This window comes from Pinus tabuliformis, chromosome 2_2 (genome assembly GCF_031772625.1).
Source record: "Pinus tabuliformis cultivar Carrire ecotype Pingquan chromosome 2_2, CPIR1, whole genome shotgun sequence".
In the NCBI taxonomy this organism is placed as follows: domain Eukaryota; kingdom Viridiplantae; phylum Streptophyta; class Pinopsida; order Pinales; family Pinaceae; genus Pinus; species Pinus tabuliformis.
Genome location: NC_142300.1, coordinates 392,823,317 through 392,846,965, shown reverse-complemented (window position 1 = coordinate 392,846,965; position 23,649 = coordinate 392,823,317).

The following is a 23,649-nucleotide window of genomic DNA, read 5'->3' as shown; positions in this document are numbered from 1 at the left end:
TCAATTCTCCACATTCTAAATTAACTCCCATGTTTGCTAATATACTTGCGTTAGCATTATTACTCCTTAAGACATGGTAGAACTCCAGACCTGGAATTAACTAATCTACGATAATGCGGCTATTGAGCATAACTTTCGGTAACCAAGGCGCACTGTGCCACCTTATCTCATCCCACAAGGAAACTCCTATTTCCAACCCCATAGAAAAGTAAATGTTGCTTGACATGTGAAATATTTAGTTTTCGTCTTCTGAGTGACAGCGCGCAAACTAAATACCTAACATATCAGGGGGCATTTAATTTTCTATGGGATTGGAAATAGGAACTGCCATCCGACAATTCCTTATATGGTTATGCATATACGGTACTGGTTCCTCACACGTGTGGTGAAATTATATGCAAGGTTTCCCCCTCCTATTCATTTTTACACAACATTTTTTCTCTGTCGCTGTGATCACTCATCGCAAACGAGCCCATCAGAATGTGATATGCCCCTACAACCTGCAACCACGACTAGCGGTAGAAACAGGTTCGCGCTGCGAGCTTTCCTTGCTGTTTCTTATTTCATTTGTCTCTGTGTCATTTGGTTACTCCTAACTATTCACCTTCCTAGCGGTTCACTCACCCAAACCTCCTCTATATAAACCCATTCATTCAACCATTTCCAATCACCCCAAAACTCACCTCTCTAAACTGGTACCACTCCCCGCTAACTCCTGGAGTTCTCATATCTCCATAACGCCTCACCGCACCAGTGTGACACACTTTAATACCTGCGCTATCACCCTATTTTTAGAATTAAAGGTTAGTGCTAACCACACATTGCACATCACCATCGCACAAGACAACCTGACCCCTCTCCATACTAACCCCTCAGTTCGCGGCTAGACTGGTCATGATCCACCCTTCACCGCAACATCCCGCCACACGATATAGCTAAAATCCCTTTGTGAACTAACTTTTCAACCCACAACCTTGATCTTGATTATCTCTTGCCTTTGCGTTTTGTAGTTAGGACAATCGTAGTCTTCCTTCCCAATTTGCGGCTAAGGCTAACCACACTCTAAGCTCATAGTTTGCAGTCCAATCTTAATTAATGGTTTATCTCATGATGTTCCTAACGTGTGTTGTTACCATGAACATCTTTGAAATGTCAGGTAATGATGAAATTGATTGCTTTACCATTTTATCGTCTTCAGGTGACATGGATCCAATGACTAGAAATAGGCCCGAGAAGGATATTCTAGAGAGTAGTCTCGGGGGAGTGGTAGGTAGCCCCGTCGAAAATATGCCCATATACACAAGTACCACTTGCTACATAGATAAGATGGTGAAGATGAATTGGGTTGAGATATACCAAGCATTTTCCAAAAAGGAGGAGGATGTGCCATAGGACGAAGAAGGATGCTCAATATATATTAATGTTAAGAAATCATGGCTTCACATGGTTGCAACACATAATGCTATCTTCCCATGTGTGGAAATAATTGATTGGATTCTTCCATGTGGATGAAAATGATACAGTAGTAAGAAGTGATCAGGGTGAACCAGTGGCAACTTATACAACATATGGCATATCTGAATACGACCAGTTTCCCAGCATCATGTAATACTCAATACAAAATGGTATGTTGGCTTGAATAAACTAACAAAGAACATCTTGAAGTCTTGGTGGCACGAACCAAGAAAATTTAGGAAAAGGTATAATGGTGTCTACAAAACTAAGTCACTTAGGAAAGCATATTAGATGTTGGTAGCCATGTGTTGTAGGATGTATGGTAAATCAGATGAGGATAAATTTGAAGGAATTTGGATTCCCAAGATGTATGCATGTGCCATATATGGGACCATCTTCAGTTGGGAAGATATCCTAGAATTGTTTATTTAGACAAGCATCAATATGGAAAAGAACAAATCTGAAGGACAACAATTAGAATTCTACATGACATCGTACTTGCTTGATTCCTTGTGCACCAGATGCAACTTCTAAAGGATGGGATGGAGGTGGAGTGATAATAAAGGCATTCCTCCCATACACATATATTGTAAAAATTTGTGGGTTCTAGAATATATAGGGTTGTACGAAAGGATCACTGAGTACTTTATTTCAGTGATATATCAAGAAATTTTGGCACAGATCCTCCTTGTGTGTCAGACAAGGCTCGAGCATCCTTACAATATGTCGTAGACTAGTTCACTCTTGAAGTTATATAATTCATCAGGGTATTTGGTGCGTACAAGCCTCCTCACCAATTACCTGCATGCATCATTGATAATGTAACGTAAGAAGTAACATACCAACATTCTGCAGGACTAACTAGCTCATTAGTGAAGTATAAGAAAGCCCCATGTCCCACATTCCCTTTTAATATTGGGGCCTATTGTATTAAGCATTTCAAGGATGTCAAAGCAAAAGCACAAGATTTGGTATACTTCATAGTTTGCATAGATGCTTCAAAGAAAGGGTTAGGAGCTATGTTAATGCAAGAAGGGGGATTAATAACTTATGCATACAATAACTTGAAGAAATATGAAGAGTGTATGCTACCCATGACTTAGAGTTAGAAACAATGATGCTAGATTTGAAACTTTAGAGGCATTACCTCATTAGGAGAAGCTTTTGGCTAAATATTGATAATGAGAGCCTAAAGCTTCTCTTCACTCAAATGGATTTGAATGCTAGATATAGGTGATGGAGTGAATTCATGCGTGAGTACGATTTTGGGATTTCATACATCAAGTGAAAGGAGAATGTGGTGGCAGATGCACTAAGTAGAAGACCACAAATATTTTCACTAGTAACATTAAGGGTTAATTTGAGGGAGAGTGTGTTGTGGGGAAAAATACCTATGCAGGACGATCCTATCCACCTAAGGTATGACAGTGCCTTAGCAACAAACAAAGACAACTATTCTAGTATTCTTCCTTTATGAATTAAGAATGAAGAGAGAGATGGATGGACTAACCGGTGTTTTCCGTTTGTCCCTCGATCTGGCTTCTCTTCTCTTGGAGAGTTCCCAGCTACTTGCCTTCTCGCTCGCCCAGCTTCAAAAGGTTTCTACAAGATCACAAGAAGAGAACATTACACAAGACATGGATTCATATTCATAACTAGTTCAGGATTAGAAATAAACTAAACACACTAATGCAATCATACATCAAGAATACATCAGCATATAGGAGAAACCAAGATAGTTTTATTGATGAATAACAAGGTTCAGGAAGAGATACAACCCAGAGGGCTCCAATCCAGCATCTCCTTCCCAGCAAATGGAATTCCTATCTTCACCCCCTTCAAAGCATTAAGCACCCAATGATTCCAATCTCAAACCAACAGCAATTCTTTGCAATAATAAAATTCCAGCCCCTAGATCTCATGGAGGAGAGATCCATATATAGATGTTTGGAGAGAGGATGAGTCAGCTTGAGATCTGACTAGTGTCCTCTCCCTCTGTCAGTTCTTGAGTCCACTTGGAGGTTCTTGCTTCCACTTGGAGATTTGGAACCTCTTACTCATCACCAGTCGAATTCCCTTAGGCAAGTGTCATTTTGGAAGCTTCCTGGGTTTTGACACCTTGAGAAATGAGCCTGCCACATGTCCATTCTCGTTCAGCGCAGGTAGCCAGTGTTCCATTTGACATTCAACGCAGGTAGCCAGTGTTGGCTTTGACATTCAGCGCAAACAGCTAGTGTAGCCACTGAAATGATCCTGATTTGACTTGTTTTGAGTAGTTTTTGGTGGAGAACTTCTGTGAATTGTTGTGGTTTGTTAGCCTTGTTCCTCTAGGGGTAGGAACAACATGTTTAGGGACTTTGGATCCCTTAGATTATGGACATTTCATGCTCAATGCTGTAAGGCACAAAAATGTCTATAACAGAGTGTGATAGAAAAACTCTTTGGAGATAGCAGGGATCTAAAGGTTACATTAGTTCTTGAGAGTGGGAAGAAAATAAAGCCAAATTTTGGGGGCTATTCCCTTGAGCCAAATGGGTTATTTAGATTTCAAGGAAGAATGTACATCCCTGAGGAAGGGAATATATGGATAACCATCCTTGTGGAGTCAGATAGGGAAATTTATTATGCACACCCTAACGTGAAGAAGACATATGCTAACATGAAGAACCTTTTCTTCTGGGTAGGAAAGAAGCATGACATAGTCCATTTTTTTGCTAGGTGTCTTAAAAGTTAGCAAGTGAAGGTTGACCATCACCGCCCAACATGACTTCTACAACCATATGACATCCTTACATCTAAATGGGAGGTCATCTCTATGGATTTTGTTGTAGGTTTTCCAATTATGTCACAAAAGGCATAATGCCATCTTGGTCGTAGTTGATAATTTGACAAAAAGCTCCTAGTTCATCCTTGTTAGAGACACTTATGATTTCACCGATTTGGCACATGTTTTTATAAGTGAAGCTATCCAATTACATGTATTACCCATGAAGATCATTTTCGATAAAGACTCTCATTTTATGTCTAGTTTTTGGACAAGTTTGTAGCCAATGTTGGGGACTCAATTAAACTTGAGCATTGCATATCATCAATAAAAACATGGGTAGACTAAAGGAGTAAATCAAGTTTTAGAATACATGCTTAGAATGTATGTTATGGATAACCAAACTCAATGCGAAAAATACCTACCATTAATAGATTTCGACTACAAGAATAATTACCATAGTTTAATCGAGATGCTTCCTTATGAAGCTTTGTATGAGGGGCCATGTGGGATGCCACTAAGTTGGAAATATTGGAGGAAAAATTAATAGTAAGGTCTAAATTGGTACAATAAATGGAAGAGTAGGTGGTTCAAATTCGACAAAGGTGTTGATCTCTTTTCCTGCCAGGAAAAAAAGTCAACGCCCTAACACTTATTTCCATATTATATCTACGTTTTTATAGAGGTGGTAATCCTCTATTGATCACACATTGATATGCATATTATTAGATGCACATATGAATGGACTAGGTGTTTTTCAAAGTAAAAATAAAATAATAACAAATAAATTATATTATCACAAATTATTTCCACATTGTAACCCGTGAACATAAATGAGGAAACATATTTGAAGAAAATTCAAATAGCGAAAATATAAATTATTGGTCCATACACTCATAGAACTATAAAATGATATCATACATTTAAAATCATAAGAGCATAGGACTACATTCACGAGACTCTTACTTCTTATTTGGAAATTAAAGTTTCAGAATCACTAATGAAATGATTGCTCGAAATAATCTCTCTGTGAGAGTCAAAAAATAATTTACAAACTTAAAAGCTCAGAATAAATTAAAGCGCTTAAAGCATAGTCACAAAATATTGTTATTTATCATAAAATAAAATACTGAGATTGTGCTCCCATGGACCAAAATAATGATAAACGTACTTGGAAGAAAGAGAGAAGACACAATTATGGATTGGGTTAAAAAACATGTAAAAATTCAATAAAATCATATTAATTAAAGACCAAGAAGAGAGTATGGAATTGATTCAAAGGAAAATAAACACTCACAAAATTAGAGATGATTACAGTTCGAATGAATCCTCTCTCTCCAACAACAACTTTCTGATCGTGATTTCCCCCTTTTATAATCTTGCTTTTACCTTTGAAACTGCTTGATAGTTAGGTATTTCCTCTTTGTTTTAATTGAACAAAGATCTATTTTTAGAAATATGAAGTTAGGAATTCATTCTCCAAGTTAGGTTCCACTTCAAATATTCCACATTTTTTTTATAGATCATTTTCAAAATAGTTTGGTGATAGGCCCAAAATTGGTCACGATTTTTTTTTCTAGTCTTCTATCTATAATTTTATCCCTGCAAATTACTCTTAACATTCTCTTCATTCTTATAGCTTTCCAACGAGCTTCATCTTTCCAAAATGAATGTCGGGAATTGAAGTTATTTTCTCTGGAAATTCATGACTCAACCACCGTTGATCTACACAAAGTGACTCAACAACCATTAATTTGCTCTACATAAATCTTAGATTTTTTACTTATAAATCTATCTTACTCAACCCGCATGCATTATGGGATGGAATTCATAATTATTGATAAAGAAATTAGCTCCTCACACGACTTGTGTGTAAAGTAGAAAGAGTCACAGGATCTTGTGTAGCTCAAGCATATTATAGTTTTTGGTTTCCATCTCATTGCCTAATCATCGTGTCATGTCACTACCCAATCCTTTGTGTCCAATCATTGTCTTCCAATGTTTCCTCTAGATACACCCATCTAGATTCCATGTGTCATAAAGAGATATGCCAAAAGAACTTAGGATAAAATTATATGAGAAATATTAAAAATGTGAAGGTGACATGTAGGAAATTGAAAAATAAGCTAAGGAGTGTGCATGTGAATATGAAGTGGAGAAATATTTCCACACACCTTGGAAAATGAATATATGTGAGAAATTTCACATAAATGGATAAGTTAAAAAATAAGAGGAGGAAAGAAATTTTGCATAAGAATAACACTTAGTCGTGAAAATGGAGAATAGATAGATAATGTGAATAATGGACAAAATGATAAAAAGGAAGTGATGGAGATATGTGGTTAAATAATGGTATCTTAAGCATATGATGAAGTTTAGACATAGTGCTATTTAGCGAGAAGACAAACATGAACAATTTCTTACTTTCTTACGCCTTTTCTTTTTTTCTCTCTGTTCAAAAAGAGAAAACATCCTTACAACCTTTCATGAAGAAGAGTTGCAACACTAAGACTGACAAAAGGGTTGTTGTTTTATAATAATTCTATTTAATGTGTGACATGAAAACACATCAACATTTGTCTCCAAATATGGGATAATGACCTTGTGTTGGTCATCGAGAACACCAAAATTTGACCAGTTTCCTTTTCCATTCGACCATTGAGTCATCCCAATCCGATAAATGCTTATTAGAAAAAATTGAATAAAATAAAAAAATTATATACAAAATCTACCCACCCTAACATACTTGGAGAGAATGGTAGCTCTCAAGTATAAGTAGACTTCCAATGGAGCCATGTACATAATAAATTTATATGCTTGGTTTTAGCCATGTTTGAAAATTTTGTTTTATGGGAAATGTTTTGGGAACATTCCTCCTTCAAGAAATAGTAATTCTTCCATAGTGAAGTTGTAAAAATGAATTTATTCTAAGAATCCATGGAGAATTGGAGGGTTGGTTCTTGTTGTTTACTAACAATCTTATTATCTTTGAAAATAAAACATACCATCCATCCCTCTTGTTGTAGATGTTACTTTGATATCAATGCTAGAAAAACCTCTTTTTGCTTGGACTCTATTTGAAATGATAAATCAACAACTTTAAAGTTTAATGTAAAGTGAAATCTCTTGCTCATCTCATGTTGACATCCCTCTTTTGTCTTTTATAAATCTATTGTGGCCTTTCAAAACCTGCTGCAACATCTTCATCATGACCGTATTGAATGTAGTCTTCAAGTGCATCTGGTAGAAGTTTATCAAATCCATCCTTAGACTTATTGTCAACATTACTCTCAAACTAAACATATGAGATGTCAACATTTCCTCTCATGGAGTATGTGGTGAATAGTCTTATTATTTAATCAAGAATTATGAATGGTGCCCTTCTTTAATCCGATGTAGTGATTTTTTCATATCTTATACTAAAATTTTCTTTTAGATTCCTCTCTTTATTTTCTTGAAATCATATTGGAAAGTTTAAGAGATCATCACCACTTTCAATAGTATTTTCTTCAATGAATTGTGCTTGATGTATTAGCTCTTTCCAATCACAAACCTTTTCTCTTTCCAATTACAAATCTTTTATTTATTTAATAAAAATATCAGATTTGTAAGAAAATCATTTTCATACAGCTAAAAATGATGAAATCATCTGGAAACATTTCTTGAGGAATCTCATAAAGAACTTTCATAAATCTAACAATGAAATATTTAATTGTCTCTTCTTAATTCATTTGGATTTCAACCATATTATATAAAAGGGGATAATGGTCTTTCCTTGAGAAGTATTTCTCAACAAATAAATATTCTTATAATTCCTAGGTTGTGATGGTTCCCAACAACAATGAATAAAACCATTCATGAGCATTTCCTTGTATAGTCAAGACAAACAATTTGCAAACAAAATCATCTATAGCCACATTATAAACATCATAAGCATCATCAAACTTAATCAAACGATTTTCCACATCCTCTGAAGTATGTCCAAAAAACATGAGAAACTTCTGCATGGAAATATTTGGGAAGAGATTAATCTTTCCTTGGAGATTAAAGGGATTTTTGTACGCTAGTCTATTCCATTGTAAACATTTTTTCTTCTGACATAAATTAGACAAAATTAATGGGCTTGATGGAAGACTAGGTAAATTTTCATCACAACATGGAAGAAATTATTTCTTGGAGTTTCCATATAGATCTTCATGTGATTCTGGAATATTTTTAGTGTATTCGTCAAGGCATATTTCTTCAAAATAAAAATCTTCAATAATGGAGTTTCCAACAAGCTCATTCACCCAAGTATCAGATGACTCTTGATCTTTAATAAATTTCCAGTACAAATATTTACTTGAATTTCCACAATCTTTAAGGTAATGTGATGTCATTTGAAGAAAGTTTTCAAGAACCAAGGTAATCTTCAACTATATGGATATAAATATACCAAATATTTTTCACAAGAAATAAAAACTTATACTAGAGAGCTTCTAGTTTGTCAATACTTTCTAATCCTTAAAAGTAAGTATCATTGTTGGTTGTTGTAGGAAGATCCACAAATTTGAGGATTTTAGTCAACGTTTCAGAGCCACCATCGAGGTCCATCTTCAAGACTTGAGGGAAGGTGAAGAGAAAGTGGAGAAATAGATATATAAAGAAGATTTAGAGATGCACCAATAAAACCCTAAAAGTATGACTACTAATATGCAATGGAACCATATAAATTAATATATGATTCATTATTATAATAGTTAAATAGCCTTAATAGCCTATCTATATTACAATGTATGAATTAATTAATAATAGTTATTTAATATTATAGAATTTATTATATACAAAAAGTATCATATTTCTTGAAAATGAATCATATCTCTCCTTAGTGGAGTCACCAAAAATGTTGCTCTTTTTTCTTGTAGGGAAAAATCTCAACCTCCTAGGGTCTGTTTCTAGATTTCCTCTGCGTTTTTATACAATTGGTACTCCTCTATTGACCAAACAATGATTGTTATGCAACTAGATCACAAAATAGAAGAATGAGATAGACCAATGACTTCAAAAGTAGCCTCTTTGAGGGGGAAACCTCCTTTACATTACACAAATGAACAATTCTTGGATGATATAAATGACAAGACCTCCTTTATATATATAGGAGTCTAAGGGGTCACAATATAATCAGAGCCGACATAACAATAATAATGTAAGGGCACAACAATAACAATAGTGGGCTTCTATGGGGCACAATAATAATAATATGGGGACAACATGGGCACAACAATAACAATAATGGGCTACAATGACAATAATAATAAGGGAATACACTAGTATTATAGGGACCTAACATGCCCCTCTCCTTCAAAAAAGTGTTGTCCTCAACACTTGAGTAGTTCTGGATGCTTCTGTATAAAATTCTCATCCTCCCATGTGGAATCTTTAGCGGGTAAGTTCTTCCACTTGATGAGATACTTTGAAATTGATCGATTTCGTAGCTGTCGAGTTCTTGTTTCAGTGACTGCTTCAGGTTCCAATATGATTTTTCCTTCCTCGTCAAGTTCTGGAAATATTGTTTGAACTGGGAGCTTGTCACCTATAACCTTCTTTAAGAATGAAACATGGAAAACTGGGTGCACTCGGGAAGATGCAGGAAGTTCCAATTTGTATGCCATAGTACCAATCTTTTGCAATACCTTGTATGGACCATAATACTTTGGCAATAATTTATTATCCTTCTTAGCTTGCTTGAGGGACATTTGTTTTTATGGAATAGGAAATTTATCTTTAATAGTGAGCTTGTTGAGCTCCCTATAATCCAGAAACCTTCGCCATGCTCCATCCTTCTTGTGCACTAATACTACTGGAGCAAAGAAAGAACTTTGACTAGGTTGAATTATAGCAGCCTCTAGCATTTCTGCAACCATACGTTCAATTTCACTCTTTTGGGCATAGGGATATCTGTAAGGCCTGATGTTTGGAGGAACACTTCTTGGAATCAAATGAAAAGCATGATCATGATCACGAATAGGTGGGAAGCCTTTGGGAGTCTCAAATACCTTGGAATGATTGTCCAAGACTTTTTGGAGATCTGGAGAAATAGATGATTTCGATGCGGGAACCTCTAGCGAACATAATTGTGCAATTATGCCACATTGTTATTTCTTTAGAAACTTTGTCATGCTACTAGAGATGATTATATTTCTTGGTTTCCCTGCGATACCCCTTAATTCAACTTCCTTCTCCAATGAATCAGGTTCCCAAAGGCAAACCTCATGTTGGATGTTATCCTTTAAAGTTCGTATGAACACATCAATCCTATGCTCCTCTGGAATATCCTTTACCCTTATATTCAATTTTTGGAAGTCCTCAATGTGCTCCACCATTGAACCCTTTTGTTTGATATTTATCAATTGGCTAAAAAAGGTGTTGCTTTTTGTATCCTCATAATGTGCTATCATTTCTTCCGTAAAAATTTCCCAAGTGACAATTTGTTTACGAGAGCAAAGCCATCGATACCATACAAACTGATTGGGTTCCAAATATAAAGTCGGCTCACAAAATAAAAGAATGAGATAGATCAACGACTTCAAAAGTAGCCTCTTCGAGGTGGAAACCTCCTTTACCTTACACAAATGAAAAATTCTTGGATGATACAAATGACAAGACCTCCTTTCTATATATAGGATTCCAAGGGGTCACAATATACTCAAAGCCGACATAACAATAATAATGTAAGGGCGGGAAAATAACAATAATGGGCTTCTATGGGGCACAATAATAACAATATAGGGACAACATGGGCACAACAATAACAATAAGGGGATACAATGATAATAATAATAATGGAATACACTAGTATTATAGGGACCTAACAATGATATGCATATAATTTGAATATTAAAGATTAAGCATTCAACACATGCACCTGTGAGTGGACCAGGTGTTCTTCAAAGTAAAAATAAAATAGTAACAAATAAATTATATTCTCACAAATTCATTCCACATTATAACCCATGAACATATGTGAGGAAACATATTTGAAGCAAATTCAAATAGACATACATAGAAAGTATTGGTCCATACACTCAGAGAACTATGAAATGGTATCATGCATTTAAAATCATAAAAGAATAGGAAAACATTCATGAGACTCAGAATCAAAAATGAAATGATTTCCTAAAATAAGCTCTCTTCGATAGTAAAAAAATAATTTATGAACTTAAAATATGAGAATAAATTCAAGTGCCTAAAGCACAATCACAAAATCATTTTACTTAATCGTAAAAATAAAATGAATTTTTCCCTAAGTGATTGGAATTGGGCTCCCATGGACCAATAATAATGATAAAGGTACCTAGAAGAAAGAGAAGGCATAATCAAGGATTAGATTTAGAAAACATGCAACAGTTCAATAAAGTTAGATTAATCGAAGACTAAGAAGAGAGTAGGGAATTGCTTCGAAGGAAAATACACACACAAAATTGCAAAAGGATTACAGGTGGAATGAATCATCTCTCTCCAACAACCACTTTTTGATCATGATTTTATCCCTTCATAATCTTGTCTTTATCTTTGCAACTGCTTGACGATTAGGTCTTTAGTCTCTCTTTTCTTTTTAATTGAATAAATATCTATTTTTAAAAATATGTAGGAATTCAACCTCCAAGTTGGGTCCTACTTCATATATTCCACATTTCCCTGTTTGTAAATCATTTTCCAAAATAATTTGGTGATATGCCCAAAATTGGCCACGAATATTCTTGTAATTTTCTAATCTATAATTTTAGCCTTAGACGACTCCCAATGGTTATTTTATTTTTTCTATCTTTCCAATGAACTTTTGTTTTCCTAAAACAAACATCGGGAACTCAAGTTATGGACCCTGAAAGTTCATTACTGAACCACCATTGATCTGCACAAAGTGACTCAACAATCATTGATTCACTCCACATAAATCTTGGATTTTGTATTTATAACTATGCCCTACTCATCTCACATACATTATAGGAGGGAATTCACAATGATTTATAAAGAAAATAGCTCCTCGTATTACTTGTGTGTGAAGTAGAAAGAGTAATGTGATGTGTTAAAAGCAGCTAAGTGATAAAACATGGAGTGTGAGAAACGTGAAGAGAAATGGTTTGTGCGAAAAATGTATTATGAAAAACCTTTCACGCATCCTTAAAAATGGTTAAGTATAGAATATAATAAATGGTTGTGCAGAGAAATGAGTGTCCAAAGGTATATAAAGAGGGGGAATATTTCCTAACAACTTGGAAAACCTTTCACACATCCTTGAAAATAGTTAAGTATAGAATATAATAAATGGTTGTGTGGAGAAATGAGTGTGAAGAGGAATATGAAGTGTTGGAATATTTCTTCACAACTTAGAAAAACTTAGAAAATGAATAAATGTGGGAAAGATTCACATAAATGACTAAATAAAAATAAAAGAGGAGGTAAAGCAATTTTGCATAAGAATAATACAATTTAGTCATGAGAATGGAAAATAGATCAATGATGTGAATAATATAAATAATGATAAAAAGGAAGTACTGTAGGTATGTGGAGAAATAATGATATCTTTAGCATATGATGAAGTTGAGACATAGGGTTATTTAATGAAAAGATGAACATGCACAATTTCTTCCTTTTTGATGTCTTTCCTTTTCTTGTCTTTGTCTAAAAAGATAAACCATCCTTGCAACCTTGCATTAATAAGAGTTGCAACATTAAGCCTTACAAATGAATTTATATTTTAGAATCATTCTATTTTATGTGTAACATGAGAACACATCAATATAAGGTTAAAGGAAGCATAGGACAAACAAAAGAGTTATGTCGATGCACATATGACTGATTAAAGTTATGAATTGGGGGACCAAGTTTTTATTTGTAGTTGACCCAAGAAGAGCACCATTCGGTTTGGGAAACATACGAAGTTGTCACCCCAATTTATAGGACCTTTTAGGATTAAAGAGAAAATTGGATTGGTTTCCTATCATCTTGCGCTGCCATCCTACTTGCAGAAAACTCATGATGTTTTTCATGTATCTATTTTACGACATTACGTTTCTAATTAATATCACAATCTAAATTGGAGGGAATTGCAGGTATTATATGTGGTAACCATTATGGTTGAACCGTTACACATATTGGACTACAGGGTTTGACAACTTAGGTGTCATTTAGTGGACTAGGTTAAGGTCTAGCAGGGAAAATATAACCTAGGGACTACTACTTGGGAGGATGTAAATATTGTACATCAAGACTACCCCTAACATTTTTATCACATGTGATGCCACATTTTGACCTAGAAAAATACTTCTACTATGGCCCTATTTTTATTTTCGTGTTGTATTCTTAATGAGTGTTGTGTAACACTATTGCATTTCAAATTGGACAAATGGACTTATTTATATAAGACACTCCATGAACTATGATTTACTTCCAGTATGCTGATGTTGGTTGAGAAAATTTCATACATGGATACTGGGTCTGAAATATGATGGTTAGGATCACATGTCTATATATAAGTTGTTGTTGTATGCTTGGATGAGAACTAACATGCAGGATGAAATGAGGCTATGTAATAGCCAAAGATCCATGCTAACAACTAGTCAATACTAGGACATTGGATGGGTAATGATATGATGTAAATTTTTCTATTATATTATATATTAATTTATATGCACAATTATTAGATTGGGTAAGGTGCATATTGTAAGTAACATGAATTCCCAACTAAATAATTTGATGACAAGCATCCAAAACCAATGTTGTAGTGTGGTTCATGTTAGGGTGTTGACCCTAGTTCCAAACCTGGAGTTGTGGGAGGTTTGTGATGGACACACTCCCCTAGATGTGTGATGACAACTACTAGTTGTTTGTTGGGGAAGTTAAGTTGATATAGTTGAGCTTCTACCATTTTGGTTCTCTCAATGATTATATTAGTATTATCGATGCCATAGTCTATTGTAGCAGAGGACAGATATGATTAGAGTAGAAGAAGGTTATGGAGGATGGGAGGATATAGGTTAGCTGTGAACTCTAGATGGGAGGTGATCCTCTCTTATGCTTTTAATTAGTTTCAATTACTACACTTTTCTCATTGTTTGATTATGTATGATTGTCAGTTTACTCGGTTGTTATATCTTCTTAACTTGAACTTTGGGATGGAGTTTTCTAAAGTATGGGTATATGAATGCCCACCCCCTTATCTTATTATGCTACATTAGGTTTCTAACCTACCCATTGTGATATTTTTTGATGTGATAGACCCTTGTTAGTGTTACTAGTATGTATACAAGGTATGTGTATGCTAGCTACATACATACACCTCAAACAAATATGCTAGTATTCTATAGCCTATTATTCTATAATGCTAAATAATGGTTAAGATTGATTAATTATTAAGCTATGTTTAACATTAATCTTGATTAATGATCAAGCTTATGATTAGCCTTAAGCTTGATTAATGTTTAGGCTTGATTAATGGTTAATTAAATTATTAACCCTTAATCTTGATTAATAATTTATATTTATGATTAATTTAATATTTAGATTAATTGGGATTCTTATGAATCCATTGATGTGACTAACATTTAAAATATATTATTATTTTATTTCATTAATGAGTGGTAATTGGGCAAATCAACCACCCAAGGTATTAATTAAGGGTCAGAAGAGTAGGTGGAGAGATAAGGTTAGTGTGGTTCACTAATAGTGGGGGTGGGGCATTGATTGAGGAGGGGAGATAAGGGGAATTTTCATGGAGAAGAGGGGGTATTATATTTGCTTTCAAGGCGAAGTAGGGGAAGGGAGAGTCAGAAGAAGGCAAGAGAGAATGGAGTCAATTTTGGAGTTGAGAAGGTGTTGGATTGAAAACTCAGACACACTATGCATGTGATAGGGACTTGGGCTCAAAGGGGTAGGAAACCTATGAAGGTTTCTTGGGCTAGGAAGTTGGATAGTATATTCCTACTTGGTAAGGTGGCATATTCAGTCAGGTGGTGACAGGAGGAACACTCCAACCAAGACACCGTAACCAAATATTTTTATTATTACTTGTTATTGTCAAATTATTTGAATTGCATATGCTATTAATTATGCTAATGAAAATATATTGTGGAAAAAATGGAAAGGAATATGTAGTAGTAATAAACAAAAAATGTTTTCTTTATTATTAGTTTCTTTATACAAACTTGAGATGCCAAGAAGGGGGTCCCACAACACCGAGGAACTATTACATTCCAAATATTGATATGATGAATCTTGATGGGAATGATCCTATAAATATGGAGTAATACTTTGATCTACACTAAGTGGAATCGTTACAAAAGGTAAATATTGTAGCCATGTTTTTAGAACAAGATCAACATGTATGGCTTAAATGGATTTGTGAAAGGGAAAAAGATTCTATTGTATGTTGGTCCATTTTTATAGAGGAATTGATAGCACATTATGAGGATATTAAGAGCCACACATTCTTTAGTCAAATCATAAATATTTAAAAAAAAAGTTAAGTTATAGAGCACATTGAACAATTACAACAATTGAGTCTTAGGGTAAAGGATATTTCAGAGGAATATACATTTTTATGGGAACTGTTATGCAAAATTTTCATGATTGTGGACAAAGGCGAATTCCCTAGGTCTAGTGGTCTGACCTAGAACAACAGAAGACAAAAAGCATGAAGTTTTCCTTAGAGAAATTAGAGAATGGGAATGTCATGTCCCTATAATACTAGTGTAGCACCCTTATTATTATTGTTAGTGTATCCCCCTTATTGTTATTGTTGTGCTCATGTAGCCCCCATATTGTTATTGCTGTGCCCCATAGAAGCCCACTATTGTTATTGTTGTGCCCTTACATTATTATTGTTATGTAGGATTTGATATATACAAAGGAGGCCTTGTCATTTGTATCATCCAAGAATTGTTCATTTATGTAATGTAAGGGAGGTTTACCCCTTGAAGAGGATAATTTTTAAGTCATTGATCTATCTATTTGTGAGCTAGTTGCATAACATTTGGTATCAGAGCTTTGGATTCTAGGGTTTTGCTGCTTCAAACAGGTCATTGTGGAATTTATCCTATAACAATTTTTCTACGAAGATTCAAAAGCTAAAATTGAAACCATGTGGATTCGAAATCTTGGTGAAATTCTTGCTAGAATTTCAGTTATTGGTTCACTATATTTTCTGAGATATGGTCCGAAGAAGTTAGGGATTTTTCATGCTCCAGAATTCAGTCTCAAACAATTGACCTAGGGAAAATCATCATAACTTTCATTTCAGGCATTGGATTTGAATTCTGTAAAAAGTGGCAAAAAGTACACAGATTTTAGTTTCTTTTGTAGCAATTTCAAGGCCTAATGTTTAAATAGTGACACGTGGCATCCCGTACAACTTCTCTCTACTAAACCAATCCATAATCAGGTCATCGTAAGATATATAACATATCTATATATTGAAGAATCTAATATTGGTATGACTTGTGGAATTGGAAATAATATTCGTAGGGCTACCACAAGAATGAATTTTAGACCTTCAAAATTCAAAATTACAAATATACAACACTTGAAATATCGATCTCCAAAAAAGCAAGAAAAAGGTGTGTATTTTTTAAATTTTGTTTGAAAAATCAGCTTGAAGTGATTCATAGGAAATAGTGAAGAATAGATATAAGTATTTGGTTATAAAATGCCTCCAAAACAAAAGAATTCTACACCCATTAATCACTCATATAAATCTACTATGACGCATGAAGAGGAAGAATTGCAACATGATATATCAAAATTACGAGACCAAGTGCAACGAATTTCACTCTCACAAAGAGAAACCAAAGATGACATGGATGGTTTAAAAGCATACATGGAAGGTTTGAAGGATGGAATGGAAGATAATATGGATGGTTTGAAATAATAAATGGAAGGTTTGAAGGAAGGTATGACAAAGTTGTTGAAAGAAAGGGTTCCCGGTGGTGACAAGGTAATGCATGAAAATCGTGATGAGGACAAAAGGAATATGAATTATGGTTTTAGAGACTCCAATGTGGGGTTTAAGAACCACCACATTTCAAAGATATATATGAGGAATTTTGATGGAAAGGGTTCGGTAACATGGATACGACAGATGGAGAAATATTTTGATCTATGGGATGTGCAACCCTCACAAAAGGTACATATTGCATCTTTATATTTAAAACCAAATCAGTTTGTATGGTATAGATGGATTAGTTCCCCTAAATTACCTGTCACCTGGTCAATTTTTACGGAGGAAATGATATCACATTATGAATATACAAAGAGAAACACCTTCTTTATCCAGTTGATAAATCTCACATAAAAGGGTTCAATGGTAGAGCACATTGAAGACTTTCAAAAATTGAATATTAGGGTAACCGATATTCCAGAGGAGCATAGGATTGATGCCTTCATAGGGAATTTAAAAGATAACATCCAACATGAGGTTCTCCTTTGGGAACCTGATTCATTGAAGAAGGCATTTAGGGTGGCAAAAAAACTTGAAGCAAAATTATGGCAACCAGGAAGTCTACCACTGACAACTATAAAGAGGGAAGTGTTGCTTCTCCTAGTCTTCCACAACCTACAAGGTTGACACCACAATAATTGGAGGAAAAAAGAGAAAAATGGCTTTGTTACATTTGTGATAGAAAATACACTAAAGGTCATAAGTGTGCTGAGAAGAAATTATTCTACATAGATCGTGAAGAGGAGGAAGCAAAAGAACAAGAAACATCAAAAGAGGAGGATATACACTAGGAACCAACCAAAGAATAAATGAATCCGACCATATCTTGTAATGCATTGGCAGGAAGTACCACTCCTCAAACTCTTAAGATAGAAGGATATATAAATAAGAAAAAGGTAATTGTGTTGATTGATTCAGGTAGTACCCATAATTTTATTCATTGTAACATAGCCAAGGAATTGAATTGCTTCCTATATCCAGCACCAGAGTGTCAAGTGATGGTTGCAAATGGAGGAACTATAAATTGCTCTAGAAAGTGCCATAATATCAAGATAACCATGGGAGAATATGTATTGAATATCCAAATGCTTTCCATTCCAATGGGCGGTGCTGATGTTGTACTAGGAGTCCAATGGTTACAATCTTTGGGGACGATAACTTTCAATTTTCAAGAACTTTTCTTGAATTTTTTTTGGGAAGGAAAGGAAGTTGAATTAAGGGGTATCACAGGGAAACCAGGAAATATAATCAACTCTAATGGCATGACAAAGCTTATGAAGAAATAACAACGGGGCGTAATTGCACAATTATGCTCACTAGAGGTTCAAACATCAAAATCATCTATTTCTCTAGATCTCCAAAAAGTCTTGGACAATCATTCTAAGGTGTTTGAGACTCCTAAAGTCCTCCCACCTATTCATGATCATGATCATGCTATTCATTTGATTCCAGGAAGTGTTCCTCTAAACATCAAGCCTTACAGATATCCTTATGCCCAAAAGAGTGAAATTGAACATAGGGTTGAATAAATGTTGAGGCTGGTATAATTCAACCGAGTTAAAGTTCTTTCTCTGCTCCAGTAGTATTGGTGCACAAGAAGGATGGATCATGGCATATGTGTTCAAATTATATGGAGATCAACAAGCTCACTATTAATAAATTTCCCATTCCTATCATTGATGAATCATTGGATGAATTACAATCAAGACTGAAGAAATTCTGAAAATAACATTCAAAACTCATGAGGGTCATTATGAATTGTTGGTCATGCCTTTTTGCCTTACTAATGCACCTTCCACATTTCAAGGTTTGATGATTTCCATTTTCAAACCCTTCCTTAGAAATATTGTGTTAGTATTTTTTGACGATATACTAATCTACAACAAGTCTTGGAAGGACCATGTTCAACATGTTGACAGGGTACTCAAACTATTGGAGGAGAAACAATTATATGCAAAAACCTCCAAATGTTTCTTTGGAGTACAAGAGGTGGAATATTTGGGTCATAATGTATCTCATGAGGGTGTTAAGGTAGACCCTAAGAAAATTAAAGCCATTAAGGAATGGAAAATTCCCACAACCATAAAGCATCTTCGAGGATTTCTTAGGTTGACAGGGTATTATCGCAAGTTTGTTAAGAATTATGGGAGAATAGAAACACCTCTAACATCATTACTGAATAAAGATGCATTTTCTTGGACTCCAGAAGAAACGAAGGCCTTTGAACATCTTAAAGAGGCAATGTGCCAAGCATCTGTCTTACCTACGCTAGACTTCACAAAAACTTTTATTGTGGAATGTGATTCCTCAGGAAATGGGATTGGTGTTATTTTAATGCAAGAATGAAGACCCATTTCTTTTTAAAGTCATCCAATCAAAGGAAATTATTTACACAAACCTATTTATGAGAAGGAAATGTTGGCAATACTACATGCACTAAAGTAATGGTGACCTTACCTAATGGGAAGACACTTCAAGGTAAAAATAGATCATGATAGTCTTAAATACTTTTTGGAACAAAGATTATCTTTAGAAGAGCAAAAAAAATGGGTGACAAAGATGTTGGGTTATGACTTTGAAATCATCTACCAAAAAGGGAAGCAAAATGTTGTTGCAGATGCACTCTCAAGAAAGGATGAGGATGTGGAAGCATTTCTTTGTGTCATTTCTATTATCCAACCTGAGTGGATAATTGAAGCAAGGGATGAATGGAAGAATGATGAAGAGGTATGGTCACTCATTGAAAAGTTGCAGCGAGATCCCAGCACATCTAATACATTTAGCTGGAAAAATGATTCATTATGGTACAAACATCACTTATATATTTGTAAGAATTCCCAACTCAAACAAAATATTCTTTTGGAATTGCACACCTCTCCCTTAGGAGGGCACTCGGGAATTTAAAAACTTACCATAGGGTCAAGAAGATTTCTTTTTGGGATGGCCTTAAATCCGATATTCAGAAGTTTGTAGCAGAATGTTTTTTTTTTTTCCCAACAAAATAAAGTTGAGATAATTAAGACCCTGAGTATGTTACAACCTTTAGCCATTCCAAGTCAGCATTGGGAGAAGGTATCAATGGATATTATCATAGGTTTACCCAAGTCTGAAGGAAAGACTATCATCATGGTGGTAGTTGATAGAATTACCAAGTATGCACATTTTTGTGCATTATCTCATCCTTTTAAATCCAATACAATTCCTACTGCATTTATGGAATCAATTCAAAAGATTCATGGAAACCCAAAGATTATAGTAAGTGACAAAGATCCCATTTTCATTGGAAATTTTTGGATGGAATTATTTTATTGTCTTGGTACTCAATTAGCTCATAGCTCATCTTATCATCCTCAATATGATGGGAAAACTGAGATAGTGAACAAATGTTTGGAAGGATATATTCGTTGCTTTGTATCTGATAAACAAACACAATGGGTCAAGTGGTTATCTCTAGTTGAATGGTGGTATAAAACTTCCTTCCATACTGTAGCAAAAATGACCCCATTTATGGCACTTTATGGATATCATCCACCATCCATCACATCATATTTAAGAGAAACTTCTAAGGTTCAAGTAGTGGAATATCACATCGAGCATCAACAACAAGTTCTCCAACTCTTAAACGATAGAAACAGGAAGATCATCATCGCATTGAAAGAAGTTTTGATGTAGGTGACTGGGTATTTTGACGGCTACAACCATACAAACAAATGTCCCTCAAGTAGGCTAAGAAGGATAATAAATTATCACCCAAATACTACGGTCCTTACAAGGTGTTGCAAAAGATTGGTACTATGGCATACAAATTGGATCTTCCTGGATCTTCCCTAGTACACCCATTTTTCCATGTTTCATGCTTAAAGAAGGTTATCGGTGACAATCTTCCAGTTCAAATAGTGTTTCGATAACTTGATGAAGAAGGAAAAATCATATTTGAGCCTGAAGCAGTCATGAAAACAAGAACCCGACAACTACGAAATCGATCAATTTCAGAGTATCTCATTAAGTGGAAGAACTTACCCGCTGAAGATTCCACATGGGAGGATGAGAATTTTATATAGAAGCATCCAGAACTACTCAAGCATTGAGGACAACACTTTTTTGAAGGAGAGGGGCATGTTAGGTCCCTATAATACTAATGTAGCCCCCTTATTGTTATTGTTAGTGTATCCCCCTTATTTTTATTGTTGTGCCCATGTAGCCCCCATATTTTTATTGTTGTGCCCCATAGAAGCCCACTATTGTTATTGTTGTGCCCTTACATTATTATTGTTATGTAGGCTCTGATATATACAAAGGAGGTCTTCTCATTTGTATCATCCAAGAATTTTTCATTTATGTAATGTAAAGGAGGTTTCCCCCTTGAAGTTGATAATTTTTAAGTCGTTGATATATCTATTTGTGAGCTAGTTGCATAACAGGGAAATAAGCCTACCTGGAATCATAAGCAAGCCTTCCTTTCCTCCTTGCCTGTAAGATCCAATCGTAGCTCCAAGTAATATAATTAGAACTTGCAAACATGACTAAAAAAAGAAAAGGATCCATGACATCCACATGGAATAATCTAACATCTATATTCAATGAATCAGCATGGCATTAAAATACATTAGTGAAAACATAACACAACAAATATAGGAAAACAAGATACTCTTTGTATTACTAGAAAGAGAGTTTAGAACCATAAATAGAAGTTGACTTTGTAGATGTCTCCCCAAGTTGACTTGTCCTTCCTTGTCACAAAGCACATCTCAATATCAACCCTAATGCATGAATATGATGACTTCTTTAGGTTCAAGGCAACAACATAAGGGAACTATCAATCTCCAAAAGCCAACCTTGATGCTATGGATGGCAATAAATTTATAGGAGAAGAGTGGTAGTTTAGGATTTAGCATTATGGGCATGAGATCCACATACGATGGGAGGATGAACTCAAGGGATAAGGGGTTAATTCTCCAAGATAGGATCAGATAAGATTCGAGCTCCTTACCATGGTAAATAGTTAAAACAACCTTGGAAACTTCTGGAAGAGGAAGATTCAGAATAATTTTTAATTTTCCCAAATTTATAGAATCAACATGCCTACAGAAGGGAGAAATAGGTGTTGACCAATGTAGGTGAAAAAGGATGAAACCAACATTGAATGTAGGTGGCTAAGGAGGTAAGGTGCACTGGGGATAAAGACACTTATTTTAAGCAATTTGTCCCAGAAATTCATGCTTGTTGGAGAGGTCATTCTTAGGTCTTAGTGAAGGGATGATGACAACATGTTCACAGATATTCATTGATCCGATTTGTAGGTCTAATTAGTAGATGTGACAAAATTTCCTATAACAGATTTCCCCATAAATTAGAAAGTCAGAAGCGACAACTGATGACTAAGGTGCTTTACCTTGTGAAAAGTCTGGATCAAGAAAAACTAGTCGAGATCATCATTTCTTACAATACTTTTTCATCATGCTATCACTGCAGAGGGAGGCATACCCATGCTCAACACATAAGCTAACATTATATGTACAATGATCAATAAGTCGCATCCATTAATGACATGGAGTGGACCCATGCATGGATGACTATATGTATGATCATAGCCATCATACTTTGTAATATTGTATTAATCCTAAAATCTCAGGCCATATGTATGGAACTAGATCCGGGGTCTTCTATCTCATTCACTTGATCATCCAATGTATGAGTCTAACCATGCAAATATATGAGCTAGAGTTGAACATGGTAGGCACCATCTAATTATCGGTCAATGATGTAAGTTGTTAACAGACATGAGAAAAACCACGGATGATGTTAATGGATCTTAAGGTACTATATTAAAATCTATATGGTGTGAATGAATGAGTTGAAGTCGAACACCACACATAATATTCCAATCGAAGGCCAATGGAAAGAAATAGAAAGGTAAGAGTTCCTACTTGGAAGTGACGATACTGAAAATGATCCACCGGATTAGCTGCAATCAGTTGCTAAAGTTCAGGGACAAAATCCACTCAGATCTCACTCACCAAGAGGTAAAAAATAAAATGCTAAAAATGAAATTACATTTCATCTATTTATGGTCATTTCACTATTATTTTATTATATTTTAATATTTTGACCTAAATTTGACCTAATTTTACCATATATAAGATATTTTTAATTGTTTGGTGGTGTTCTAGGTAGGGTAACAGTTGTTTGAAGGATTCAATGATGTTTTTAATTGAAGCATATCATTTTTACTTTTATCATTTTTTTAGGCTCTGTAAACTCACAAAAAAAGAACCCCTTGGAGTCCTCTTTCAACCCTTTTCAGACTCCCAAAACATGAAAAGATTGTTGTGCACTTGTCTTTTTGAACTCGTTAAAGTAAATTAAAATGCCTCTACTCAGTATAAGTTTAACCCTTTTCCAGACTGAGATAGACTATTTATGAAAAAGGAATACCTTAGTCGAACATGGCTAATAG